Consider the following 23,567-nt stretch of genomic DNA (forward strand, 5'->3'; position numbering starts at 1 on the left):
TTCTCTGCAGTAGTGTGGATTGAATCCTAGTTCTAAGCACTTATTTTTTGTGAGAGAGTATGATTAAGTTGCCTAGGCTGGGATCAAACTTGCAAACCACTTGCCTCAGCCTCTCAGATGGCTAGGATCACAGGTGTAACCAACCATGCCCAGATTATTGTTTTTCTCAATTGCTCAGGTGGCAGGAAGCCAACTGCCAAGTTTGTGGGTACTCAAGCAGCACCGTGGAGGTGAACACACAGCAAGGGATTCACCAAGGCTTACTGGCTTCCAACAGTACTAATTGGCATTTGTGGGACCAACCCTGGCAAGCAGGTCCTGGACCCAGGCCACTTCTAGATTCCAACCCAAACAATCATTCATTGTGCAATAATGAATGGTGACCATTTCAAGCCACTAAGTCTTGGGGCTTATGTCCCACAGCACTGAGTAACTATTACAGGAGGGGAGGGAGACTTGTCCTGGAGATTTGAACTGGAGCAACTGAGTAAATGACAGCCAGGCAGACGAAAGGGTTAAAAGTCACAAGGCTATCAGGGCTGGGGTGCAGCTCATACTATAGTGCTTGCTCAGCATGCACAAGACTCTAGGTATCATATCCAGCATTACAAAAAATACCTTAGATGAATGAAAATTTAGACTATATGCAAAATTAGGGAATACTTCAGAAGTTGAATACAAATAAAAATGTATAGCTATAAATGGTGATATTAAAAAACATAAATGAAAAATTCGAAAGTAATAAACTAACTTTAAGTATTCAGTAATTAATAAAACAAATGCAAGTTAAGTAGAAAGTTTGGGAAAGAACTTTGGCAGACTCTGAGGAGCCAGCAGGACTCTGGTAAGCTCTGCCCTTCCTTAACCCCCAGCATGCAGGGGTTGAACTTCTGCTGGTACAGACCCAACCTTTTAAGAAATTGAGATAAAGCTTCCTTTTTCCTTTCCACAGCCTCTCCAATATTTGTTGCTGGTTGATTTCTTTATGATAGCCATTCTTTCCATGTGACTCTCCTTAGGCACACTCTACTTCATCTATCACTTTCCTCTTTGGCCCCATAATCTCCTTGATCAGAAAATTTGGGACACTACCGAGTTACATTCTTTCTGGGGTGAGATGGTATCTCAGTGTTGTTTTAATTTACATTTCACGGATGGCTAGTGATGTGGAGCATTTTTTCATATATTTATTTGCTTCTTTAATTTCATACTTTGAAAAGTGTGTGTCATCTCGGATGCCCATTTGTGGATTGGGTGTTTAAATTTGGGGGCTCTAATGTTTTTTAGTTCTTTTTTTTCCTTTAGAGTTATTTTATTAAATAATAAATGTACAACAGCTTCTTAACTCTACACATGCACTTAAATTTTTTAAAGGAAAAATGTTATGTCATATTAAACCATGATCCTGGCTAATAGTTTTTCAAAGCTTTGAGAAAAATCTTGAAAAAGGTTTCATATGTCACCTGAAACTTACAAATTTAACATTATCAAAGAAGAAATACTTCTACACTCTTGCAAAGACCACTAGAAAGAAACAACAACTAAAAAGCTAAGAAACTGTCTCAAAGGCATTTTTACAATCTTTCTTCCACAGTAAGGTAATGTTATTAAATAATCCAATCGGTCACACAATGGCTCTCTACATCTGCTCCAGTGTCTTCTGCTATATCACTGCATATTTATGCATGACTGAGATAAGAGTTTCCTTAGCATTGTTATTTCGATAACCTGAAGCTGTTCTGTTACCTCTGGGCTCTCATCCTCTCCTATTTATATAGTGAAGCCCACAGCAAATAGGAAGAAGCACAGTATCATCTCCTTCTACTATAGCATCCGCTTCCTCTACTGCCTCCTGGACCATAATGTCCTCCATCATATGGTGCCATCTTCCTGCTACCATTAAAGTTTTCACTTTTCATTGGACCATAGTTAGAAGGTTGCTGGCTATAAGTTCCTAAATCGTTATAATTTCCACTTCCATAATTTCCTCCTCCATAATTGTCATAACCACCTCCATAGCCCCGACTCTGGTTTCCATATCCAGATCTTCTACCACCATAGCCTCCTCTTCCTCTTCCATAACCAGGGCTACCTCCAAAATTGCCACCTCCAGGTCCTCCTCCATACCCATTATAGCCATTGCCAAATCCACATCCACTTCCATATCCATCACATCTTCCTCTAAAGTTACTTCCTGGTCCTGGTCCAAAATTCCCACCACCACCATGTGAATCCCCAAAACCAAAGTTCCCTCCTCTTCCACTCCTTCAACTTTGGACTTCCTACATTTCTTGTCTAGACAAGGCCTTTCTTACTTCTGCATTATGACCATTAATGGTGTGGTATTTTTGCAACACAATTTTATCCACAGGATCATGGTCACCAAAAGTAACAAAGCCAAAGCCTCTTTTTTCCCAGACTGCCTATCAGTAATTATTTCAATGGTATCAATTTTTCCTTATTCTTCAAAGTAATCTCTAAGGTGATGCTCCTCAGTATCTTCTGTAATTCAACCAACAAACAGTTTCTTCACAGTCAAATGAGCCCCTGGCATGCCAGGCTCCTCTCTTGCTACAGCACGTTTTGGTTCAACCACTCTCCCATCAATTGAATGAGGTCTTACAGACATGGCAGCATCAACTCCAGCCATGGATGAGAAAGTTATGAAACCAAATCCTCTTGATCATTTGCTTGCAGGATCCCTCATAACCACACAGTCTGTCAGTTTTTCCCATTGCTCGTAGTAGTTCCTCAGACTTTCTTGTATGGTTTCAAAACTTAGGCCACCAATAAAGAGCTTATGAAACTGTTCTTTCTCTCTCTATATCACAGATTCTATCGCTTCAGCCCGACTTTCTGCAGCCAAGTGAGATGAGAGAGATATCCGTAGACGAACACGAACTAGACTCCTTCTGGCGCTGTAGTGAGAACTGCCGCCATTCGAGAAGCACTGCTAACTGCAAGTCCACAGGCCACCTGCCACTGCTGCTACTATGTTTTCTAGTTCTTTATAAATTCTAGATAGAAGACAGACCTTTGTCTGAGTGTTTATTAGTTAATATTCTTTCCAGATTTGTGGGTTGTCTTTTCATTCTGATGGTAATTTCTTTTGACATGAAAAAACTTGTCAATAAGAAGTCCCAGTTGTTGATTCTTTCAAGTATTTCCTGTACAGTTTGAGTTTTGTTCATGAACTATTTGCCTACCCCTATGTCTTCAAGATTTCCTCCTATTTTCTCTTCCAGGAGATTTAGTAGTTAGGATAGATATATAGCTACTTTCTCTTAGTTCAGTGAGAAGAAAGATTTGTACTAATTATTTAGACAAGATATCATGTCTGCATCTTGTACTCTGAATAACTACTATAAAGACAACAATATGCAATGTAGTAATTATTGTGGCTGTCCTACTAACCTGTTTGAAACTGTCTCATTGCTATTTCTTCCACATTAATGTTATTAAAAAATTAAAAAATAATTGAGAGAACTGTGAGTGGCCCGAGGGATGCTGGAGAGCTGTGATCTGTGTGTCCAGGGTGTGCAGGCATGGAGAATTCCTGGAGACATTTAAGAACTTTGGTGGATTGTATCCAGGATTGAGCTATAACAAATTGTGCTGTTATAAACATGGGTGCACATATATCACTGTGCTATGAGGTTTTCAGTTCTTCTGAAAAAAAATAAGGAGAGGAATAGCTGGCTTGAATCAGATTTCCAATCCTAGCTCTTTAAGGAATCTCCACATTGATTTCCACAGTGGTTGTACCAGTCTGCACTAACACCAACAGTGCAAAAGTGTTCATTTTTCTCCACAGCTTCTAGAGCATTTGTCATTGGCTGACATCTTGATGTTAGCCTTTCTTTCTGGGGTGAAATGGAATCTCAGTGTTGTTTTAATTTGCATCTCTTGAATAACCAATGATGTCAAAAACTTTTCATGTGTGTTTATCTCAGATGCTCATTTTTGGACTGGGTCTTTGAATTTGGGGGGCCTGATTTTTTAAATTCTGTGCATGGTCTAGAATGAAAGGCTTTGTCTGGGGGACATTTGGCTATAATTTTTTCCTAATGTTTTGTTTTTCTTTTACTCTGTTGGAAATTTGCTTTGAAGTGCAGAAACTTTTCAAAAAGATGAGAGTCTAATTATTGATTCTTTGAAGTATTTCCCATACTATTTGGTTTTTGTTCATGAACTCTCTATCTACCACTATCTTTAAGATTTCTTCCTACATACTCCTCCAAAAGATTTGGTGTTTCTGTTTAAAATTTAAATCTTATCCAAAGCAGAGTGGCTCATTTGGTTTGGGATAGGCCAGAGCAGAACTCCAGCAGGGAGGCTTGGTTTGGGACTTTGTGGTGGAACTCCCTGAAGAACAGCTCTGTGTGAGACCCAGTGTGGTCAACCAGCAACAGAACTCTCATCCAGCTGAGCACAGCACATTCACTTCCAGGGGCCACAGAAGGAAAAAGCCAAGCACAGCACCCAGACAAAAGCCAGGCCCAGCTACTTGAGTTCCAGTTCAGCAAATTCTGACCCAGTGAGCTGAGACATACTGCTAGGTGAAGTGGGGCCCAGATGTATGGAAGCATCCTTTCCAGACAAATGTGACAACAGGTAACTGGGGTGAATTAGTCTACCTGAAAATCTCCAAGTACATCAAGGAGAGATGATCAGACAGAATTTAGAGGAACAAATTCAAATACAAATTCACAATTTAGTATTTACTTAACTATACAGCCATAATGTTTGCTCTTATGGTCTAAAATACAAACCATTATCTGGAAAAGTTAGTCAAATGCTGAATCTCACTACCCATTATTAGTGTTTCTAATTATATTACTGTAAATAGAAAATCATATCTCTTTAACCACATGTTCTCTCTTGGGTAATAATATTGGGAGGCACTTGGGTAATAACCTCAACAAAGCCCTACACCAGAGAACAGAGGACAGTGCCAAACAGAAACCAATATCTAACACTCAATCAATAGAGAGGGCAAAATCCTGGGACACACACAAAGCAAGAATCTCTGGCAAAGAAGACATACCTAAAGAACAGACTCTTTACAGAAAGTCTATGGTCACAGTGATACAGCTAACTATTAACAAACCTTCAAAAACCAGTATCACAGAAATCAACAAGAGTTCTCTCTGAAATATAAAATGGCAAAGAGCAGGAGCAAAATGCTTTCTCAGGCCCTAAGTCCACCCAAAACAATTGCAGAAGACATTAGCATAGAAGAAATTGGAAGCCACATACCTGAAATCTCCAAAATGATAGTATCTGAAGTAATGAAAAAACTTCATAAAGGTATAGAGGAAATCAGATCAGAACTAATCTCCCAAGGGGGAAAAAGAAGAACTGATAACTGTAATGAAAGAATTACTAAGCATTTCTAAAGAAGACACTGATAAAAAAATAGAATAGAATAATGATTGAAACCTTAAATGAGCAATATAGAAAGATAATGGAATACATTAAACAGATTCAAAGAGATATTCAGGAAATTAAAAACTCAATTAAAAGCTGGGTAAACCTAAGTGAAAGTAAACATACACTTGCAGACATAGAAGACAATATAGCACCTAGTGAAGAGGTAAGGAATGAGATCTTAAAAACAAATAGGATCCATGAAAGCTTATGCTCTGTTGTGCCTGCCAGACCAATCCAGAACCAACCCAGTCCCAGAGTGCACTGGGGGGAACTTCTGCTCTGCTGTGCCCAGTGGACTCCTCCACACTCAGCCTAGGCCCAGAGTGTGATTGAGCTGTTCCACCTAGCTCTCAGAACCCCTGCAGTCCCAGGCAAGGGCCAGTGTAAAGGCATAGTATGAAACTCTGCAGCTGAATTCCCTGCAGAGAGGCTAGGGCCAGAAAAACCAAGCAATTCCAGGAGCAGAACATTTTGCCACAGAGGCACAGTGGTTTCACTTCCATGGGCTGCATCAAGAAGATGAGCATAGCATCCAGCCCAAACCAGGCACATTGAGATGACTTCAAACATCGTAAGGCTGTAAACAGGAGGATCACTATGAGTCCAATCTAGTAGTGAGACACTGAACACCCTGTGGACCCTTCCCTAAAAATACAAAAAAAAGTATGCAATACATACTGGGGAAAAGGGAATGAACTTATTCAAAAGGAAAGAATTACTGAGTTGAGAAGAAGAATAGGAGAGGGAGTGGGAGAAAGAGATTTATCTATATATGTAAGCAGGATGGGTTGGAAAACTGTACTGTATATTTCTCCTGCTTGCCATCTCCCCGGTCCCAAAATACAAGTTGGTCTATAGAAAGAAGCAGTTAATATTTTAATTTGTTTCATCTCTTTTTTTCAATTGTTTGTACTTTTTATTTTCTTAATTTCTGACACGCTTTTTTCTTCTTCCAATTTTGTATGCATATATCTGGTACTATGAATAATTGATTGGAAGACAACATTTTATATTACAACAAATGCTGCGAAATTCATATTATTTTGTTGAGTAAAATTCTGTATGATTTGTAATTTTTCTCTTTTAATACTATTTTGTACTCTCTTAAATAAATAAATAGAATGTTAGAAGAAAGGAAGTAATAAATATTATAGTGGAAAAATAAGAGAATAAAAATAACAGAATTTAAACAATCATATTTTTAATAATCTACATATTTGATAACTTTTGCTAGACTCTGAAAAAAGGAATTTCAAATTACTATAATTTGTTCATAATTATGCCATTTACTTATTAGCAGTTTATTTGTATTTTTTTCACGAGTTCCATTTGATACTGTGTCAGTTTCTATAGCCACAGAAATAAGAGCTACAATGCAGGTCAGTGACAGAATGTTCTTTAATAAATGCTACAAGTATGAGGCTTTGGGTTCAGCTCAAAAAGTCAAGAAACACAGACAGAAAAATAACTAAAATGCACAATTGAATTATAAGAAATAATATAGCAATTTAAGTAACAACAAAATGGATATAGAAGCTGATATACTAACAAATGAAACTTTTGAAAAAGTACACATAAACATAACAAGTAAATTATTTAATTCCCAATCAAATATTGTCCAAGAAAGAAAATCCCAAGAGCATGTATCTTCATTGTGAGTGCTAGTAAGTATATAAGTGTCTTAGTTCCTCTTCTCTCGTTGCTGGGACAAATACCCAACACTCAAAATGAAAGAAGGAAAGGTTTATTTAGCTCCCAGTTCCTGGAGGTTTCAGTCCATATTCAGCTGGGTCCAAAGCAGAGCAGCACATAGCAGAAAGCACTCTTTCATGGTGGCCGCAAAGAGCCAGAGCAAAAGGGAGGAGTAACAGCAGCTCAAGCAGCTAGCTTCTCTTCCCACCTTACACTGTAATGCAAATGACCTGCCCCAGGGCAGGTGCAGCATCCACACCCACAGTAATCAATCACAAACTCCAGAAGCCACCCCAAGACTGCATGAGGCTTTGGGGGGTCACCTAGACATAAACCATAACAATAAGAATGAATGAACATTGATCCTTCACCTTGTTTGTGGCATTGGGTTTGAATACTGGAAGTCACGAACTGTGTCCTAAACCTTTATTAATTTTATTTTTAAGCCAGAATTTCCTTAAATTTCTCAGTCTGACCATCCTCTTTGGATCCCTCTGACTCAGCTTCCTAAGTAGTTGGGATTACAGGCATATTCCACAGTGTCCAGAAACTCACATTCTCCAAAACTTTGAAAATGAAAAAAAAAAATCCATCTTAATACAGTCTGCAAGTCCACCAATATCCTGGTACCAATGCTAGAGAAAAGCAGTACATAAAATAATGGAGTATAGACCAATGCTTCTCAGGATCAAAGAAACTTTTTCTTTAATCAAAATAACACAGCAATATGGAAAATGGATTCAACACCATCACCAAATAAGATTTATTCTAAGGATGCAAAGTTGTGTTTACACTTGAAAACCAGTTAATTCACTGCAGATTTCAAATATGCTATAATAGAAAAATCATAAGATCCTATTAATTAATGTAAAGATAGTTTTGACAAATACATTGTTATGCTTTACATCTATATGCCCCCCAAACCCTCATGTGGTCATATGTGGGGCTTTTCTGACATGACTGGATCTAAAGTGTATGATGTTGGGGATAAGGGTCTGTGATTACTAAATTAGTTCACAGATCGGTTTGCTTAGGCATAGTTCTTGGTATCGATAACGGGAAGGCCCAGTCAGAGTATGAGTGCTCCTCATCGAAGGGTGTGTAGCCTCAGTAGAATATAAGGGACAAAAAGAGAGCTGTTATTGTTGTTTCCTGCTGCTGGTGCCTCACTACTTTGCTGCATTGCTGGGTTCTGACCACCACAAACATTTCTCTTCTATGATGCCCCTTTGCCATGCCACACAGCTTAGAGCCTGCCACATATGTACTGAAACCTCCACAAAGTCTGAGTTAAAATAAACCTTTCCTCCTTTAACTTAGGGTGTTTTGTATTTTGTCTCTGATAGGTTGTGGCCCGAGCATGAATTGCTGAATTAGTATGGTGGTCGTCAAATATGGCTGAAACCCTTAAAAAAACAGCTTATCTTCCCAAAGACCACCTTCCCTCTTCTTTTCCAACTCAGCCCAGGGTATCAATTCCTTTCACCTTTTCCACCACCTCAGAGAAGACCCCAGTCAGCTCCTCAGATATTTCTAAGCATCCCCCTCAAACCCCACCTAAGAAAAGTCCATGAAAGTCCAGCTTTCTTTGTCTCAGGCCAGAGGATCTACCTGACCCATCTGCCCTTGATCCTCTCCAAGTCTTTAGAGTTAATAAAGGCTTCTTTTATCTTTCCTATCTCTTCATTGCGCCTCTGAAAAACCAATCATATTGGTGCCTTGTGACTCTGATAGACAGGCAGCATGTGTGGCTCCTGAGGGCCAAAACCCCCAGTCCTGGGCCCCCTACCTGTCTACTGAGCTTCTTTCCTCTGGATCCTGCCTGTTTGCTGCTGCCAGCCTGCATCCAACACCCATCCACCTCAAATAATCCAGGTGAGGTGACTCCCACCAAGATTTCCAGTCCCAGTTTTAAGGAGAAGCTGTCTCCACTGTCCCTGGCAGAGAGTCACTACCCTTGCAGCCTGCTAAAGACAAGTGGTTCTCCCTCCCAGTTCCAAAACCATGGACCTGTGTTCAGATCTCGATCTGTCCAGGAGACAGAATAGATGATTTTTCCATTCCTTGGTAGACACTCTGAGGTAACACAGTTTCTGTCCCTGAGGACTCTCGGTTATGACTGGGCAGATCAGGCCTGGGAACTCCCAAGTGTTCTTCATTATTTGGGGGGTGGGTGATGACTGCCCCCTGGGATCTTGAAACCTGACTCAAGTCAAATTTGGTCACCATGGGAAATCTTCATTCCCAACCTCCGAAAGACATTCCACTGGAACACTTTATCTGTAAACTTAGCTTTCTTGGCCTCCAGGAGGTCATAAAACCAAGAAAGTGAACCTTTTACTGCCAGTCAGCTTGACCACAGTATAAACTCCACAATAGCAGCCATTCCCCTGAGAGAAAAACTTTGTTTGCTCTAGAGACACGCCCTTCTCCCCCATACCCACCACCCATCCAGCCACCCCCCCAATCAGGTTAGATTCCCCTACACCCTACCCTACAAAACCACCACCCCTGCCACAGTTGCCTGGAGCTGCCACTACAAGCCCCCGAAGCGCCTCCACCACAGCCACCATTCCTAATTAACCTTCTAGCCTCTTAACTTTCAGGAGCTACAGATACCTTACACTCTCTCTTTTCTCCCTCCCCTGTCCTCCTATTATCTGCTGGTCAGTCCTACATTCATCACATTCCTCAGCTCCCCCCCCATAACCACAGTACTTTGGGACAAAGTGTGGCCCAATCCAAAAACAAATTAGAACACATTTTTCCCCAATAGCATATGCCCCTCCTTTTGCTATCCAGCTGATGGCAGGATGACAGCCCACCTATCTGTCCTTTCCATTTGAGCCTGCTGCTTACCTTCACACCTCTGACCCTCAACCACCTCCACAGGCAGTCTCCTGTTATATCAACAACAAAGAGATTCTCAGTCACATCCTCCCCTCCCTTAAGAAAGCCTTCTCGCCAGTCTACAAGTCCAAGACTTGTGAGTTCTCAATATTCCTCTGGTTAATTGTGCCTAATCCTTATACTCTGCCTAGTTTGCTAGCTCCCACTCAAACAATACACTATCTTAAACCTAAACAAAGATATTAACTATAAATAAGAGGTTTTTACTTTTATCCATTTTTTTATAAGAGAGCTCTGCTAATTGACTTAAAAAATTTTTGGCTAGTCTCTCATAATTACAAACTTTAAAAAGGTTATCATAATTTAACCTGGCCAGAAATATATTTCAGTGCACTCTCATTTTATAAAGATATCTAAGTGTGTCCTGTGTGTGCTTGTTTATTTTTATGCCATTTGGTAAATTGCTGTTCCTTTTTTTATTTGAGTTCTAAAATATAGACTTAAAAACATACTTTCTCCTGAGTTACCAGCTGATCTAACTGATATCAAAATTAATTTATCATCAAATAAAAATCATCACAATGGGGAGAAGTTATTGGACAGGACTCTTGGTTGGTGGATAGAAGATAGCCAACCTTTGTTCATTAATGTAGAGCCCCCGATAGTCTCCTTAGAAGACACCCCTAATAATTTGGTCATTGGTTAAAAGATAAAGTTTTCTCAAAAATTAAAAGAAAGTTTTCTCATAAAGAAATCTCAATATATTTAATATATCCATACCTTCTAAATATACATTATTTTACAATATAGGTTTTCTTTTGGATTTACACATATGCCTTTGTCTTATGTTCCAAGTGTTCATAATAAGAACTTCATGTCAAACCAACATGAGGTCTTCAGTCCGACAATAACTTTCTGTGATATATATCCTAGGCCAAGATAAAATTTAACAGTGTGTACACATTAAGCAAGTAAAACTTCCAAATCTTGTAGCCTGAGTGCTGTTTCGAGTTATTGATTAGGTAAGTATCAGATATACTTTCCTCTCGATGATAAGAACAAATGTGTGTGTGGCTGAAGCCCCGCGGCCGAGATTGCATAAGCAGTTTTAGAGCACGGAGGCACAGTGGGATACAGTGATTTTCGTCCAAGTTTCACTCCAATAGAATGACTGCTATGGAGTCAACTCCTCTAAGAGAGCCTAAAATTCGGAAAGCAATATACATGCAGGCTAAAAGACTAAATAGAAACACAATGGTGTCACCTACTATGTGTCTGGTTTATTTCACTTATGAGTATATGTTCAAGTGGCATCCACTTCAATATAAAGGCTTTGAGTTTATCATTCTTAATAGCTGAATAATACTCCATTGTATAAAAATACCACATCTTTTTCATGCATTCCTCAGGTGATGGGCATCTTGGTTGTTTCCAAGATTTGGCTATCACAAATTGTGCTGCTATAAACATAGGCACACATATATGACTATGATATAATGATTTCAGATCCTCTGGGAAAATTCCCAGTAGAGGAATAGCTGGTTTAAAGGGGATTTCCAGTACAAGTTTTCTAAGGAGTCTCCATACTGATTTCCATAACGGTTGCACCAGTCTACACTCCCACTTGTTTGGTGATTTTGTTATGATAGCCATTCTTTCTGGGGGGAGAAGATATCTCAATGTGGTTTTAATTTGCATTTCACAAATGGCTAGTGATGTGGAGCATTTTCTCATGTATTTATTTGTTTCTTTAATTTCATACTCTGAGAAGTGTGTGTTGATCTTGGCCACCCATTTCTGGACTGTGTCTTTAAATTTTGAGACCCTAGTATTTTTCAGTTCTTCATAAAATCTAGAGAGCAGACCTTTGTCTGAGTACTTATTTGTCAAGATTTTTTCCAAATTTGTGGGCCAAACATACTCACTGGAAGTATGCCTGTTTGACAAATGGTGCTGGGAACACTGGCTCTCTATGTGCCGAAAACTAAAACTTGACCCAGGTCTATCACCATGCACTAAGCATAAATTAAAATGGATTAAATATCTAAACATTAAAACAGAAACACTAAACTCCTGGAAGAGAAAGCAGGAGGAACTCTTGAAGACATAGGGGTAGGGAAAGAGTTCATGAACAAAAATCAAATAGCACTGGAAACACTTGAAGGAATTAACAACTGGGACCTCCTCTTATTGAGAAGTTTTTGCACATCAAAATAAATTACCAACAAAGTGAACAGCTTGATTTTTTAAAGTTACCAAGTGCCTACAAAACCAACCCAGCACAATTTGAGAGAGAATTAGGGAGCTTTGATGACAATTAGAATCAAATTTTATATCTTCAGCTGATCCAGACATAACTAGTCTGCTCATGTCTCATGTTCTCATTATTTGCAGGGACTTATGGCTACAGCATGCTCTTCATTCATGGCACACATAACAGACACCTGTACATCTTCACCTGCATTATATTTTCCTTCTATTTCTTTGCCTAGTTCACCTTCTGGCAGTTTAAGATTTTCACAGACTTCACCAGCTTCTGTCAACAGGGAAAGGTACCCATCCTGAATGCATATCAGTTGATAATCATTTCTTTTAATATTTCGAACATCCATATTGTGAGTAGAAGGGAAAATATCTTCATACTTTTTCCCTGTGAAAATATCAATACCAACAAGGTAGACTTTGTTATGATCTTATTTTCCACTTTTGGAAGTTGACATCTCCACTATTTTTCATGGTTATCCTTTGAGCACCACAAAGTTGTTTTTGCACAGGGCCCAAGCACTGCATATGGTAGGTGCTGGAAGCCCCAGCATATCCAGTAGTGAAATCAATTTTGTCTGCTGGGCTGGGCTAAGATGATGGTTGTTTTTCATGGGTACTCTCAGCAGGCTTAGAGTGCCTTTTGCTTGTGTGCCCATGCTGGTCCTCTGCAGCTGTTGCTCAACCTTCTTGGTCTTGCCACTGAAGAGTAACAGCAGAGCTTGGGTTCCATGACCCACACTGAGGTATCTTTTTCAGAGTCCCAAGTCTTGCTGGACATCTCAAGTAAAAAACTCTTTTGTTGCTGGCATGGAGACCACAAATCACATTCTTCTTGAGTTCTAAAGTCACTATATTAGATCTATAGTCTCCATAGTGGGTGGTGATGACCGACCTACATGACCCCTTCATACAGGCTCACTCCTTGCTGTCTTCAGACAGTTTTTCACCTATAATTTCCTTGTGAACACAACCTGTTCCATACTTCTTATGGGGAGAAAGCTCCTTCAAAAGCTCCACTTCTTCTGAACTTCTCTCTCCCTATATCCTACAAACCCAACCTCTATGTGCAGCCAGCTCCTCCTTCCCTCTTCCCTTCTCTACCACATACTCTGACATATTTTCAGTCCCACTACTGCCACACATGCTGTTCCTAGACTAGCATGCCTCAGAGATCCCACAGCCTTTCCCTACATTGCTCAATACACAAATAGCTCCCAAACATCAGTGGAGACTCAAGCCCATCCTTTGTTACCTTCTTACCAATGGTTTTCTTAAATGTTCCCATTCACTGTATAACTCCCCCATTCTTCCTGTACTAAAACCTAATGGTTCCTATCATTTAGTTCAAGATCTCAGTTGTTAAAATCAAATCCCCTCAGGATTTATCCTGAGATCCTGTGCCTCAGATTATAGATCCTTTGTCAGTGTCAGCTATGTGGATGAGTCACGGTCATTGCTTGACCAATGTGCTCTCTGTGAAAGCCTGAGAGAATGTTTTCTCTCCAAGTGACTCTCCTTAGGCACACTCTACATCATCGTTCACTTTCCTCTTTGGCCCCATAATCTCCTTGATCAGAAAATTTGGGACACTACTGAGTTACATGACGTTACAGTACAAGTTGTCATATGTCCTGAGTCTTAACTGACCTTGGAAGGCTAGGGTCAAAATGATTTGACTGATCTTATCAGATCCAAAAGCTACAACTTTTGTTGCATAGGTCTTGCTTTATCTTGGTCTTAATCATGGTGTTATGTTGAGCTGTAGGGGACTCAGGTCAAAAATTTCTGACATTGCCAGTAAAGTGGAAGATCCAATACTATTATGGACTACTGGACTCTTTTAGAACATTTTACTGAGTTCACACACCTGTAATAGTCAAATGATGGAACTAAACAAAAAAGGGGATACAGATGAATATCCATTTTGTATCTGTGTATATAAAAGGTTAGGATAGATATATAGTTACATTCTCTTAATGAATAGAGGTATTTGTTGTAATAGTATTTGTAAATGGTATATCATGTCTGCATCTTGTATAGCAAATAACCACTAGGAAGAGAGTATGCAATGTGTTAATTATTGAAACTGTCCTCCCAATTTGATTTAAAACTGTCTCATTAGTATTGGTTTCTCAATAAAATTATGGGGAAAAAGATCTCAGTTATTAATAATGCAGTTTCTCCTATTCACCCAGTAGTACCAAACTCTATGCTTTCTCATATCCCTCCTTCCACTACTCACTTTACTATCCTAGACCTTAAAGATGCTTCATCACCATTCCCTTATACCCAGATTGCCAGGACATTTTTGCCTTTACATGCACTGATCCAGACACTCTCTGATCCCAACAGCTTACATGCCTCAAGGGTTCAAAGATAATCCTCACTTTAGCCATGCCCTTTCTGCTGATCTCAAGACCCTTGATCTCAAGTCCAGCCTACTCTTTCAATATATTGATGACCTCCTCCTCTGCTCCCCTCTCATGCCCTAGCCCTAAGACACACAACTGCTACTATTCTCAATTTTCTCTCAGGATGAGGGCATATTCTCTCCCATCAAAGCTCAGATAGCCTCACCAAAAGTCAAATGTCTAAGACTCACCCTCACTCCCACTACTCATGTGATTACTGCTTATCACAAAGCCCTCCTTCATGAGCTTCAAGTGCTCAGCACAAAAAAACAAGTTCTATCCTCCTTTGGTCTAGCTAATTTCTTTTGCCTCTGGGTTCCCAACTTTGCTTTCCTAGTGCAACCTCTCTATAAACCATCAAGAGGTTCCTTGTTAAAGCACCTTGACCCTGTTGCTCATACTGATTCCTCCTTTCACAAGCAACAACAGGACCTCCTAAGGTCCCCAGCTGTCACTTTACCCAACTCAACTCAGCCTTTTACCCTATATACCACTTCTCAGGGTCACAATGCAGTGGGTGTTTTATGACACAAAAAGAGAGCATCCTTTCAGGCAGCAACCTACTTTTCTAAACAGCTAGACAACACAGTCAGTAGATAGACTGCATGTGTCCACACACTCACAACAGCAGCCCCACTAACACAAGACACAAAAATTTCACTTTAGGACAATCTATCATTGTTCACTCACCCTATCATCTTAGTGATACTTTCACATATAAAACACTTCCAGCCCTAGTGACTTCTTCTGATATACAACAAATCTACCTACTGTTCATAAAAGATCCTTCTATAACTATTTCCACCTGTAGCCCTCTCAATCCTTAGTCTATACCTCTGAATAGAATACAGAGGTATAATCCCCTCGTTACAGTTGTGTTGAAGTCCTTCAGATGACAATGACTCCCTTTCCTCACATTGATATCAAAAACTAAAATTTGATACTCCTCCTCTTCATTGTAAAATGTCACATTCAGATCACAAACTTCCCTTCTTACTTCTCCTCCTGTGTTCTTTAATCATGATGATATGTACTTCCAACATGCTGTCTTTTAAAAAAATTTTAAGATTTCTTCAGTCTCCAATGTGACACTTCACTAATGATAAAGTTCTTGTCCTAGCTGAGACATCTGACACCAGCTTCTACATGGGCATAAACCACCATCCTGTCAACTCCTTGGCCCCATTATGACATTCCCATTCAGCAGGAAGCAGTCTAAGAGAAACATTGCCCTTTTCATAACAACCAAAAGATGGGAATGATAGGTTCTGGCCCTAGTGTGAATTGCTGGATTAGTATGGCAGTCATCTAATATGGCTGAAGCTCTTAAAACAACAGTTTATCTTCCCAGAAACTGCCTTCTCTTTTCTTCTCCAACTGACCTCAGGGTGGAAATTCCTTTCACCTGTCCTGCCACCTCAGGGAAGACCCCAATCTACTCTTCAGATATTTCTAAATATCCCCCTTAAACTCCACCTAAGAAAAGTCCATGCAAGCCCAGATTTCTTTGTCTCAGTCCAGAGGATCTACCTGACCCATCTGCCTTTGATCCTCTCCATGCCTTTGGAGTTAATAAAGGCTTCTTTTATCTTTCCTATCTCTTTACTGTGCCTCTGAAAAACCTATCAGTCTCAGCAACAAGAAAACTAACTAAAGCAATTGAATATTCATGGTAGACATTTTCAGAATACTAGAACAAGAGGTGACTTTGCCATTTGGATAAAGAATAACCCTACAACTACATATTTACTGGCGAAAGACTGAATGTTTTTCTCCAAGCATCATGATTAAAACTAGTCAAGGAAATTTATTCTCACCTTGTCTCAGTTACTTTTTATTTATTGTTGGACAAAATACTGAAACCCAAAATTAAGAAAAGAAAGGTTTATTTAGTTCACAGTTACTGAATTTTTAGTCTACACTCTGCAGGCTCTAGGGCAGATGGCAGCAGTTGATGCTGGCAGAAAACAATGAAGACCAGAGGCGGAGCAGCAGCCACAGCATGTATCAAGCCTCTCTCTCTTTTTTATGCTGACTGCAAAAGACCAACACTCCTCCAAGGAAGTTGTGGTGGCTGTGAAGATCACAGTTCCTTCGAAGTGGCAACTGTGCAGATCAGGATCCTCTGAGGAGGTGGCACTGTGAACCTCAGAACTCCTCCAAGGAAACTGGGGGTGGGGGGGATGCAGAAGCCTTCCTCAATCCCTTTATCCCTTTATATACCTTTTTTTTCTGAGTCCCTCTGGGCTGGGTTATCCCTACCTTAAAGTGGGCCCCTCAATGTCCCAGAGTGTGGAACTACAGAGCAGATCCAGCCAAGTTGACATACAATGTATCAGCCATTATACACCTCTATTATTTAACATAGTACTTGAAGTTTTAGACAGTGCAATTAGGCAAGAAAGAAAAACAAAATACATGTAAATAAAAAAGAAGGCTGGGGAGATAGCTTGGCTGTCTAAGCACCTGCCTGGCAAGTACAAGGTCCCAAATTTGATCCCCAGCACCACATGTCGTGACATCTCCAGAACCCTGGGTGCACCATGTATGGTGGTATATGCCTGTAATTTCCATACTGTGAAGGCTGAGACATGAGGATCACTATGAGTCCAAACTGCATAGCAAGACCCTCTATCAAAACAATAAAAATTTTTTTGAAAAGAAGAAAAATAAATAGATAAGTAACACTGTCTTATTTTTTAGATGAATTAATTGTATACAAAATCTTCATGGTTATATCTTTTAAAATACTCTTAGAACTAATAAAGGAGTTCATCATGGTTATACATAGAATATGTAAGCTATCCAAACAAAGTAGTTTTCCTATGTACATGAACACATAAAAATCAACATTAAAAATTCAAATTTCCTCAAAATTGAATGAAACAAAGACAAATGTATGTAACATATAGAATTTCTATTTGAGAATCTTCAGAATTCTGATGAAAGTAATTAAAGGTTCTAAATAAGTGTAAATAAATATGGTCATGGTTTGGAAGATTTAATAGAATAAAGATGCCAGTTGTCCCCCAAGTTGATATAGAAATTTAACACAATTAATATGAAATTTTCAGCTAGATTGTATTAGTTTTACATGAACTTATCCTACTATATATACATATATATATATGGAAATACAAATGAACTGGAGAAGTAACTCTATTGTTAATAACTAAAATAGAATCTACTTCACTTCAGTATTTAAAGCGTACTTGAAGATTGTTTGGCATAGAGGATATATAGACCTTGTTGTGGTTGGGCTTCACTGTATCAACTTGGTTTACTTTAGAACCCATCCAAGGGATTGGTATAACAGAATTGTCTATTTGTCTTGGTTTTTCACAATGGCATGACCCGTGGTCCCTGGACAGTTCCTCTCTGGACAGGAAAACTGACTGATAGAAACCTGTATTTTAGTTGAACTGAGTAGAGAGAACACAAATAAATATAGTACATGACCGACTGATTTTTGGTAAAGTTGAAAAAGTAGTGTGAGAGAGGAAGGATTATATTTTTAATAAAGTGGTCAGGAACAAGTAAATATCTAAAGTTAAAAAATTATCTGTGCCTAAACCATAGTTAAAATGAACTCAAAATAGTCCATGGACATTAAAATAAAAAGTAAATCTGGGGCCAGGGAGATAACTCAGTAGAATAAGCACTTGCCTGGCAAGTGCAAGGTCCTGAGTTCAATCCCTGGTACCAATATGTAAATAAATAATAAAAAAAGAAGTAAATCTGTAAAATCTGAACAAAATAATGTAACAGCAAGCCTATGGTATTTATGAATAGGCAAAGAGTCCTAAAAATTCAATATAAAATAGAATCTATAAAAGTCAACAAAAATCGGACATCATTCAATTATTTAATGAAGACAAAACAGTTACAAGTCACACATCTGAAAAAATGATGAAATCTCAGTCAGGCATCATGCCAGACTAAAGGCAGGCCACACTCATAAGTCAATTCAAGATATTTATCCAAACCAACTAGTGGTATGGCAGAGCAAAACCTCTCACAATGTGGCAACAAACTCTTGCCTCCAGGGAAGAAAGGGACATCCTCCCTAGGGGTCAGCTTAGGCCAGAAAAATGGTGAGTGTGACACAGAAAAACTAAAGTTATAGGCAAGGACAAACACTCCTATGTCTGGGTCACTGAAGACCACACTCTGGGCTGGAAAATCTCCACATGATAGCCTGAGGTGTGAAACCTAGCCAGTAGTGAGCTCATTTAACTAGGCAGGGAGAAATTGAAAAAAAATAGTGATTTGAATATTGTAGCAAGAAAATAGTTCAGCTTTGTGAATTTTTTCTCTGGTGGGGGAAGTCTGAGTTTGGGAGCTTCACTTCAATTACCAGAAGAAAGCTGTGTATTCATGGTTTCTCATCCCAGTGGAAGCTCTGCGTATGTCTTTCTGTCTCTGTTCTTCTCAGAGGTACTCAGAGTATACACTGCACCCACAGCCACAGGAACACAACGTGCTGATTTCCGCACCTTTGGCCCACAGTCCAGAACTGCCTATGAACTGTGCAAGTGATGTGCTTGTCAAAATACCCACTTTCTGCCTGCAGTCTCATTCCCAACTAAGACAAAATATCCAATATCTTAAATTAAGGAAGGAAAGGTTTAATTACTCACAGTTTTTGGAGGTTTCAGTCTATAATCAGCTGGCTCCAAGGCACGTAGGCATAGCAGAGGAGCAACATTTTATGATGTGGAAGACAGAAAAAGCAAAAAAGCAAAAAGGAAAGAGTGAACGAGCAAGCCTCCATCCCTCCCTCACATTGTACTTAGGCTACGAGCATCAGGGCAGCATTAGACCATGAATCAGTCATTAGACCATAATCCCAGCATTAGACCATGAATCAATCACAAGTGCTACAACCCACCTTGTGATTGCATGAGGTTTGGGGACACATATAGACACAAAATATAACACCAAGTATGAAAAATATGAGATATCAACTGTTGCTTAGTCTCACCACTGACAATCTTGCATTAGCACTGAGCTATAGCCACAGAGGGGTGGAGTGCAGCCTCCAGACTTCGCTAAACCATTTCTTTTCTTTGGACAGGGGCTGCAGAGAAGAACAATGAACTAAAAACAGTTTCACACTCTTCCTTATCAGGCAGTGTTCAGTAGTAGAAATGCATGGAATATGTCTCTGTTATCAATGCCTCCACAAGGAGGAATGTGGGGCCTGGTTTCCTTCCTTATATTTTTCTTTATGTGAATGTGAGTGTATATGAGTGACATTTACTGTTTCTGCTTCTGCCTTATTTTGTCATGTCTTCCCACATAAAGGATTATTTCATAGGATTTTCTAACTTTGTGTTTCTGTAAGTTTATTAATTAGATTCAGTCTCTCCCTGTTGTGATATGTGTCTAGTATCCCCCCAAGGCCTCATGCAGTCATGGGGCGGTGTCTAGAGTTTGTGATTAATTTATGATCCAATGCTGGGGTTATGGGTATGAGTAATATTCCTGCCCTGGTGTGGGTAATCTAAATTACAATGTAAGGAGGGGAGAGGTTTGCCTCTACTGCTATGGCCTCTGTCCCTCCCTTTTGCTCTTTTTCTTTTGCTGTTATCCATTTCCTGCCACAATGAACTGCTGCGCTATGCCAAGTTCCAGCCTGCCTTGGAGCCAACTGAGTATGGACTGAAACCTCCACAAACCATGAGCTAAATAAACCTTTCCTTCCTTAATTTTGGGTGTTGGGTATTTTGTCCTAGCAACAAATGTTACTAAGACACTCCCTTTTCCAATTTTCACTAATATTTATTTCTTCTCTGTCTTCTTCCTCCTCCACTCATACACTCATATCTCTCTTCTATCTTCCCTACTTCATTGTATATAAGTATTACCATCAATGCCCATTTTTTCTACCAAATTCTCCCCTATTTTACTTTCTATTCTTGACTTAGTGAAATAGTAAAGATGACGTAAAATGTTTTAAATTATGAATGTATATACTGTTGCTACTTTAAATGTTCATATTACTAGTAGTTATTCTATGTTCTCAAAAGAGCACTAAGATTTTACCTAGTACTCTGAACGGGAAGAGTAAGTACTTTTGCACTGAGACCTGTTTATAGCCTAGGGCATATCTCAAAGAGAAAGACACTTATTAAAAAACAAAATAATAGTGAGAGTGATAAAACTATGTATCCTAATGGATCTGTAGATTTCAACATGCAAGTACAAGAATCTTGAAAAAATAAAATGCCTCCAGAAATTTATAACTCTCCTAACACTAACCCCACATCTATCAAAACAGGTGAAATTTGGAAAATACAATTAAAACTGATAGTTTAAATGATCAGTAAGATGAAAGAAGATACAAATAGGCAGCTGAATGAATTAAAAAGACAATGCAGGATATGAAAAGCAATTTCAATAAAGAGAGGTTTGAAAAATTAATCAAACAAAAATCCTGGAAATAAAAACCTCAATTAATCACATAAAAAATTAATAGAAACTCTTGCCAGGAGACTATATGAATTAGAAGAAAACTAATATCATTTCTTTTCTTTCTTTTTTTTTTTTTCTTTTTGCGGAACCGGGGATTGAACTCAGGCCCTTGTGCTTGCCAGGGAAGCACTTATTCCACTGAGCCATCTCCCCTGCCCCGAAAACTAATATCATTTCTTAAAGACAAAGTGGACACACTAAAACATTCAGACCACCATATAGAAAATATAAGAATCAATGAATATGATACTCAAGAGTGTGGGCAATTCTAAGAGATCAAATTTAAGGCTCATTGTTCTCAAAGATGATGAGGAAGAGCAGACAAACTGAATAGAAAACATAGTCAATCACTCAAACTACACAAGAAATGTGCCAAATCTAGGAAACAAGATGGATATACTGTTACTGGAGGCATTTAGAACACAAAATAGACATGACTAGAAAAGAATCTCTCTGGGACATACCATAAACAAATTGATAAAAATTCAGAATAAAGAAAGAATATTAACATGTATTAGAGAAAATTACTGAATTGTTTATAATGCCAAATCCATCAAATTAATAATGGATTTTTCAACATAAAATGTTAGGGCAAAAAGTACATGGACTGGTGTATTTTAAACCCTGATAGAAAACAATCACCAAACAGAGCACTATATACTATAAGACCTTAAACCAAAGACATTCATAACCACTCAGCCAGCACTGCAGAAATTATTATTAGTAGTAGTATTACTATTATTATTTTGGTGGTACCAGGGACTGAACTCATGCCCTTGTGCTTGACAGGGAAGCACTTATTCTACTGAGCCATGTCCCCAGCCCTGCAGAAATATTTATGGGTGTCATAGACAGATAAGTAGAACACAGTCAAAACCATGAGAGTGAGGTAAAGAATAAATGTAGTTGGAACAGTAGATAGACTAGTGAGAATTGTAAGTAAATTGAATAGACAATCACACAATGAGAATAATTAGGACATTTTAATAACACTTAGTGTGAGTGGCCCTAATTATCTAAGAAAAAGACACAAACTGAATGACGAGAGACATCTACAAAGACACACATTTTAAAAGTTCAAGCACAGTTTAAATGTGACGAGTGGAGATGGAAAGGAAGCTGGTGTAACTATATTTATATCTGAGGAAGTAGACATTAGTGTAAAAATAGAAGCAACAAAAGTATACATTAGCAAATGGAATAATTTACCAAGAAAGAAAATAATTCACTAAGAAGGGAATGATTCACAAGAAGTGATAATTGAAAATATATATGCACCAAACTGTGGCATACCCAATTAAAAATTAAAACCAATTGACATGAAATAACAGATAGGCTCTAGTATGATCATAATGTGTGGCTTCATTTCCCCCCTCACTAATAGATTAAGCTAACAATAACAACAAAAATCTTGAGGGGAAAAATAGGTTAAATTACACTATCTATCAAGTGGACTTAATGTGCATCTACAGTTTACAATACAAAAACAGCAGGATACACATACATTTCAGCAGCCCACTGAACTTTTTAAAAAATAGTCTATAGTTTACTCTACACAGTAAGTCTTAAAAACACAAAAATATTAAAATAATTTCATACATCCTATCAGGGGACAATGGAATGAAACTAGAAAACAATAGCAAAAGAAACCACAAAACTTACACAATCACAGGGAAATTAAGTTATACACATTTAACAATTAGTGCATGAAGAAATAAGGGAAGAAAAATTTTAAATCCAAGACTCAAGTTGATGGTGTGCACCTATAACCACTGGGGGGTTGAGGCAGGTGAATCCTAACTTGAAACGCAACCTGGGCAATTTAACAACTTAGTGAGAATCTGTATCAAAATAAAAACAATAAATGAACTATGATAACATCAGTATAAATGTCCTATATTCAATTTCCAGTACTCCAAAAGCATTTCCTAGTTGTTGAAAGTGCCAAATCCTAGCCACTAGACCACCAGGAACCTATAGTCCTAGTTGTTGAAATGACGGACAAAACACAATATATCAGAATCCATGGGACACAATGGAAACAGTTATAAGCATGAAACTTCTAATTATGAGAACCTACATCAGAACAGGAGAGACTCTAAATAAATAACATGAACATATATCTCAAGATCATAGAAGATCAAGAAAGATAACACCAAAAAAATATTTCAAAAAATAAATAACAAAGATCCCAGTGAACATTAATGAAATGGAGACTAAAATAATAGACTCAATGAATGAAAGGGTTAGTTCTTTGAAAAAGAGAAGGAAGAGTGATAAATCCTTAGTAAACATACTAAAACAAATAGCAAGAAGAACAAATGAAAATTGGAAACACCTTGTCATTGAGAATGTAAACAACTATGGCAATCAGTATGGAGATCCCTGAAAATCCTTAAAAAACAAAATCTAAATCAAAAGCAAATAAATTCCTCATTT

At 38.5% G+C, this 23,567-nt stretch overlaps 2 pseudogenes; both read right to left on the bottom strand.

The window, feature by feature from the left end:
• Positions 1-1,811: 1,811 nt before the first annotated feature.
• Positions 1,812-9,698, bottom strand: LOC105743872 (annotated as a pseudogene).
• A 2,661-nt stretch (positions 9,699-12,359) lies between these two features.
• LOC101569305 lies at positions 12,360-13,545 on the bottom strand (annotated as a pseudogene).
• Between the last annotated feature and the right edge of the window lie 10,022 nt (positions 13,546-23,567).

The sequence above is a fragment of the Octodon degus genome, unplaced genomic scaffold, assembly GCF_000260255.1.
Source record: "Octodon degus isolate 3935 unplaced genomic scaffold, OctDeg1.0 scaffold00181, whole genome shotgun sequence".
NCBI lineage: Eukaryota > Metazoa > Chordata > Mammalia > Rodentia > Octodontidae > Octodon > Octodon degus.